Here is a 6,000-nt window from a genome sequence, read left to right as displayed (position 1 = left end):
ACGGGGGCTCGCCTCAGAGCCTTGGAGCAAGCTGCTTCTCGACCCAGGTAGACTCAGTGTTTTCAGAAATTCTCCCTTTAGGGCTCTCTTCAGCAACACGTCTATTAGAAATTCTCCCTTTAGACAGAGCCTTTCCGATTTTGTTCTAAATAGTGATCAAATAAGCCAATGTGACTTTCATTAGCCCAAAACAAACTGAAGAAAACAAACAAACAAAAACCTCAATCCCGTATGCCAAGACACTTTACATGGCTTGCACAGAAAAGTGACAAAGTGACACAATAACATTAATGGGGCCATAATCTGAAGCTATCCAAATGACTGCCCGAACGCAATCTCTATGACCCTATCCCGGCTTTTATTATCCTGAACACGGAGCCCTGCACACAGTAGGTGTTCAATAACTATTTCCTGACTGAGATGGGGCCTACTTCTGATTCTGCCACCTATTACGTAGCCATTGATCCTCACCAAGCCCCAGCCTCCTCCAAATGAGAGGGAAGCGAGCTAGTCTATTACACAGGGTTGCCGTGAAATCTACCCGCAGCAGCAGTGTTTGGGAAGGCACTTTGTAAACTGTAATGCCTTACTGGTGGTTGAGAAATTAAAAAGTGAGCCTCCTACCGCTAAAACAACAGCACTTTCTGAATAGAAGTCTGCCCACATTTCAAAATACAAAAACAGTTAGGTACAAAAAGCACAAACTATTGTGCTCACACCGAATACATCAGCAGCAATTACAAAATGTGTTTTCCGCTGGTATTCCTGGCAGAATCCGTTACATGGAGTAATTGCAGCAATAATCAATAAGCTAAGTGAGTAAAAGATTAATCAGTTTTGTGATTGCTAATGGAATCTCCAGTACCAGACTCAGATTAGTTTCAGAGTCCCTCTGAGATGTTCTTCAAAATCCTTAAACAATTTTAATAAGGATGTGACAAAGTTTAGCACAGTTATCCAAAAATCTAATTAATTTGAAACAGAGGGCCAGATTCAACGAGGGGATAGCAAGTACAATTCTTGGTTTGTTTTGTTTGCAAGCTTATCAAACAGTGTTCCTATTTGTTAAGAACCTAATTCTAACAGCACAATTCAATCAATAATTACAACATTTTTTCTTCATGGAAATGTGCCACATAAAAGACTTGAGTTCTAAAACAGCACAGTTTAATTTTACAAGGTGCAAATTCTCTGTTAAAAGAGAGCAAAACGAAGAGACGGAGAAGAGAGATACACACACACACACAGCTACTTATTGACCACCTACTGTGTACTTGTTTCACTAGAAAGCTATTTATGTTTATTCATTTAATTCTCGCAACCCTATCCTGTTCTGCAAGGGTCATTCACAGATGAAGCCAACGGTTTAATCAGTGAATCCCCCCCACCAAAAATTACTTCTTTCATTCTAATCCATACATAAAATGTATGTCTCAGACCTCAAAACATTTACATAAACCAGCTACCGGGCAGCCTGCTGAGCGGGTGGGAGTGTGACTTCTTCAGTCATACCGGTGTGGGTCAGGCCACGTCGCCGATCATTCACAGACTAGGGATGTGTGGCACCGCACCGATGGGTGACCTCTCCCTCCTTCTTCGGCACCCAGCTCTGGTTTTCCTCCTCCCTCTCTGACCAGTCTAAGCAGTTTCCTGTACGTGGTTCTTTCCCCACCCCTCCTTTAAATGTTAGAGCTCCCCATGGTTTTTCATCAACCTTCTCTTCTTATTTTATACTCTCCTTGAGTTAACTTCAGCCACTTCCAAAGGTTTCAATTACCAGAGGAGTCATTGAGACTAATTAGGAGCTGATGAATCACAAATCTTTATTTCCAGCCCAGATTTCTCTCCTAAGATCGGAACGTACCCAACTGGTTGTCCAGAGGCCCCTCAAATTCAACAAGTCTCTACCTCTCACACCTCTCCCTCATGCCCTAGACCCATCTTCCGCCACCCGGGCTCACTGTCTCAGTGAATGACATCACAATGACCTAGTTTCCCAAGCCAGAAAGCTGGAAGGAAGCCAACCCCCCCCTCTTTCCTTCTTTCCCACACTCAATCAATCATCAGTTTTATTAACTCTACATCTTTCCAGCTTCTCGGTTCCTTCAAGCGAGGGCCCTCCATGATCTAGCCTACCTTCCTTCCCAACCTTGCCACATACCCTCTCCTGCCTCCCTGTCCATGCCACACTGAACCACAGGGAGCGCCTCCTGAACGCACCAGTCGTCCTTACACAAGAGCTCAGACATACTCTTCTCTCTGCCCAAAACATCCTTCCCAGTCCCTTTGTCCTACCTTACTCCGTTTAGACACTACGCTCTTCAGGAAGCCTTCTCTGTCTCCAAAGCTAAACCAGGAGCTCCTTCTTATGCTCACAGAGCACCTAATATTTAAGCCATATTATAGCACTTATCACTCTGCTTGGTAATTATGAGTTTTCATATCCTCCCACATTGAACACTGATGGCTTCTTTGTTAATCTCCCTGAGTGGACCATGGGCTCCTTGAAAGAATGAACTATATGTTCACTGTGCCTGTGCCAATAACTGAGCACATCAGTGCATGAGTGATCTCAGGTCCTAGTTCTACATTTACTAGCTCTATGACCTTGAGAAAGGTATGCAATTTGTGCCTCAGTAGTCTCCACTATAAAAATGAGGAAGTTAGGGACACCTGGGTGGCTCAGTAGGTTAACTATCTGACTCTTGATCGCAGCTCAGGTCTTGATCTCAGGGTTGTGAGTTCAAGCCCTGCACTGGGCTCCACACTGGCCATGGGGCCTACTTTAAAAAAAAATGGGGAAAATACCTGCCTTGCTCACCTCATAAAGGTATTAAAAAGATCAAAATCAAAGGAGCTGGTATATGGGAAATCTTCTATAAAGTACTTGAAAAAAAAAAAATCTTGAAAGAGGGCACAGGGCTATGAATCTCCCACTTCCCAACATTACACTGAAGAGAAGGGTTCATAACAATAGGTAATATAGAAACCCCTAAATAAGATCACTTTTAGACCAAATACAGAGGTCGAATTTAACTGTTTATCAAGACTCAATATCCTCTCCCATTCCCTCAGTTATTACAGTACTACAAACAACAAAGTAATTAAAAGGGTATGATTGGGAACACATTGTCTATCTTTCTTCTGGAAGTTCATCAAGGGCAAGGGCCCTGTCTTGTGTATTTTATTATCTTGTAGGGCAGAGGTATTAAACTGGAGTCTCTATGAGTCTTAGGAGAGCTTTCAAATTCCTGAAATTACATGTGAAACATTGTGTTGTGTGAATTTTCTGGGGAAAGAATAAACAGCTTTCCTCACCTTTTCAAAAAGACCTGTTTCCCTAAAAACCCAAGACATCACTGCTGTATAGTGCTCAGCTCTGACCCTCACACATGATAGTGTTCCACAAATATTTAAGGGAAGGAGGCAGGTAAGAGCTGATGGAAACAAGGTAACTACTCTCATGGCTCATACCTTCTGACTCTGGCAAGTCTTATATACCATACTGCATCAAATCAGGTTTATTTATTATGCTTCTAGACACATAACAGGACAGTTTCCTAAACCTCTTCTTAACATGCCTCCTAACAGACTTAGTACAGTGTTTCTACTTAAAAGGAAAAAGCATGCTGGTTTTTTCCTACTAATGATAAAATTTTCAAATTCCTGCTCAGTCAATATTGCAAGCATACCCCATTATAAGAAGCCCAGTCAGTAATTACAGCAATAATCAATAAACTAACCAACTATTTGCAGTCCATAGTTAATTTATTAGTTTTCCCAGTGAAGAACCCAACAATCTAAACTGTTAAGTGGCTCTAAATTCAATTAGAACACTGCTTAGTGTGTCCTCAGTTATGCTTTCTTTTGATTACTTCTTGTTTCTATGACGTTGACCTCTTAGGACACACACAACTGCTCCAGAGTCAAAAGCAACATAAAAAGCAAATCTATTTTGAATACCAAATTAATGTCTGCATTTACTTACCTGGTTCCAGATCCCCCACTTCTCAAATAACTCCCTACCCCTGCCTTTAGGGGCTACAATGTGCACATGCTCTTCCTTGAATGTCTCTGGTCATTCTGGACCAAGGATTCACATATGGTCATGGATTGGTGAGATGATGAGAAAGAAAAATCACAGTGAAAAGTCTTCCACTGAAAAGGTCAACAGGGAACAACCCTGGGGCCTGTTTATGGGCTAATATTATTGGATAGATGTATTTATTAATGATTTGGAAGTGAAAAAGACAGTAAGTTGGCCATGTTTAACGATGACACTGTTTGTTTTGGATAGGAAAACCATAAAGGGCGTTAGGGAGCTCCAGATGGTCTTAATACAGGTTTGGGCAGCCAATGGCAGATGAACTTCAACTTGGCTAAGTTTAAGGTAATGTGTGTTGGCAGAAGGGGTTTAAATTTGTATTCAGCAATGGGTCCAAAGCTTGTAGGATCCTCTTGGCTGACGCTTTCAGAGTCATCACCATGGTTAGCTTGGGACAGCGTCTACACTGACCTTGTATCTGATTTCTAGGCTGTAGCAATTCTGTTATACCTCTAAAGGAGAAGTTTAAATACAGTAGTTCCCCCTTATCCATGGTTTTGCTTTCCATGGCTTCAGTTACCCGTGGTCAAAGGCAGTCTGGAAACAAATGATTCTCCTTCTGACATGTCAATAGTAGGTCAATAGTAGCCTAACACCAGGTCACAATGCCTATGTCACTCACCTCACTTCATCTCTTATGGGCATTTTATCAGCTTTCCGCATCACGAGATGGGTGAGTATAGTACAATAAAGTATTTTGAGAGAGAGAGACACCACATTCACATTATTCTCACTGTAGTATACTGTTATAATTGTTCTATCTTATTATCAGTCATCATTGTTAATCACCTGCTGTGCCTAATTTATAAGTAAAACTTTACCACAGGTATGTATGTATAGGAAAACACATGGCATATATAGGGCTCGGTACTGTCCGTGGTTGCAGGCATGCACTGGGAGGAATCCTGGAACTTATTCCCCAGAGGAAATGGGGGACTGCTGCAGTAGCTTCAGGGAACCTGTCACTTAAATAAAATAGGACCCTCAGGCCATGCAGACAGCAGGCCAAATGTGACATTCTCTTACACTCTATTTAGCCATTTCCAATAGTGCTTGATAAAGATCCAACCTACCACTCAATTTCTACTAAAAAATGAATAAATAAAGAGGCGGTGAGGAAAGAGTAAAGAACATATAAGTAGTAGAGAAACATATATATGGAAAGAAGCAACTCTATTTGAAATCTTCTATTACTTCAATTTATGCCTTTTTGGACATATTTCCTAGGTTGATAATTTGCTGAATTTCTCAAACTTTACTGTAAGGCACCGTATTTACATTCACCTTTCAGATATATGTAGAAAATACCCCTCTCGTTTTCAGTAAGACCAGCCTATGAGAACAGAGGTTTAGTAAGAGCTGCCAACAAGTGCCTAACAACTTGGTCTTGCTCCACAGCAAGCCTCCTGCCGGAGGTCCAACATTTCCCTGCAGCCCGCATCTCCTCTGAAGACAAGCTCCTAGCCATCATCCCTCTGGGGCTAACTGAGGTACCACATGGTTCTGCTGCCTCATGCCAACTGCCTCCACGTAGGACCCCAGAGGAACCAGCCTCCAGGCTACATTGAGCCCTCCACAGAGATGGAGCTGAACCAGAAGTACGGTCATGTTAACGACAGAATCCTGGGCACGACAGAATCCTGGGCACCCCACAGTGCCCTTGTGTCCCCTGCCTGAGGCCTGCTTGTGCTTGTCTTTCCCTTTGCTTCCAGCAGCCACAACATAAACGCCCTGCTCTGATGCAAGCTTCTGTATGCTTCTGCTCCTCGCAAGCAAAGATGCCTGAAGATATCTCATAATGGGGGCTACCGAAGGGGCTACCGCATTTCTGTCACTATTTGATGGGCATCCAAATGTCCCAGGCAGCACAGAGAAGGGAGTTAAAATAACCTGCC

General features: G+C 42.6%; 1 protein-coding gene across 9 annotated transcripts in view; it reads right to left on the bottom strand.

The window, feature by feature from the left end:
- Nucleotides 1-6,000, bottom strand: part of MAP2K5 (mitogen-activated protein kinase kinase 5) — a 258,142-nt gene that overhangs the window by 224,394 nt on the left and 27,748 nt on the right. The gene's annotated exons all lie outside the window — the stretch shown is intronic.

This window comes from Martes martes (assembly GCF_963455335.1).
Source record: "Martes martes genome assembly, chromosome: 7".
Classification (NCBI taxonomy): Eukaryota; Metazoa; Chordata; class Mammalia; order Carnivora; family Mustelidae; genus Martes; species Martes martes.
The sequence above is the reverse complement of the archived record's forward strand: the minus strand, read 5'-3'. Positions and strand labels throughout refer to the sequence as shown.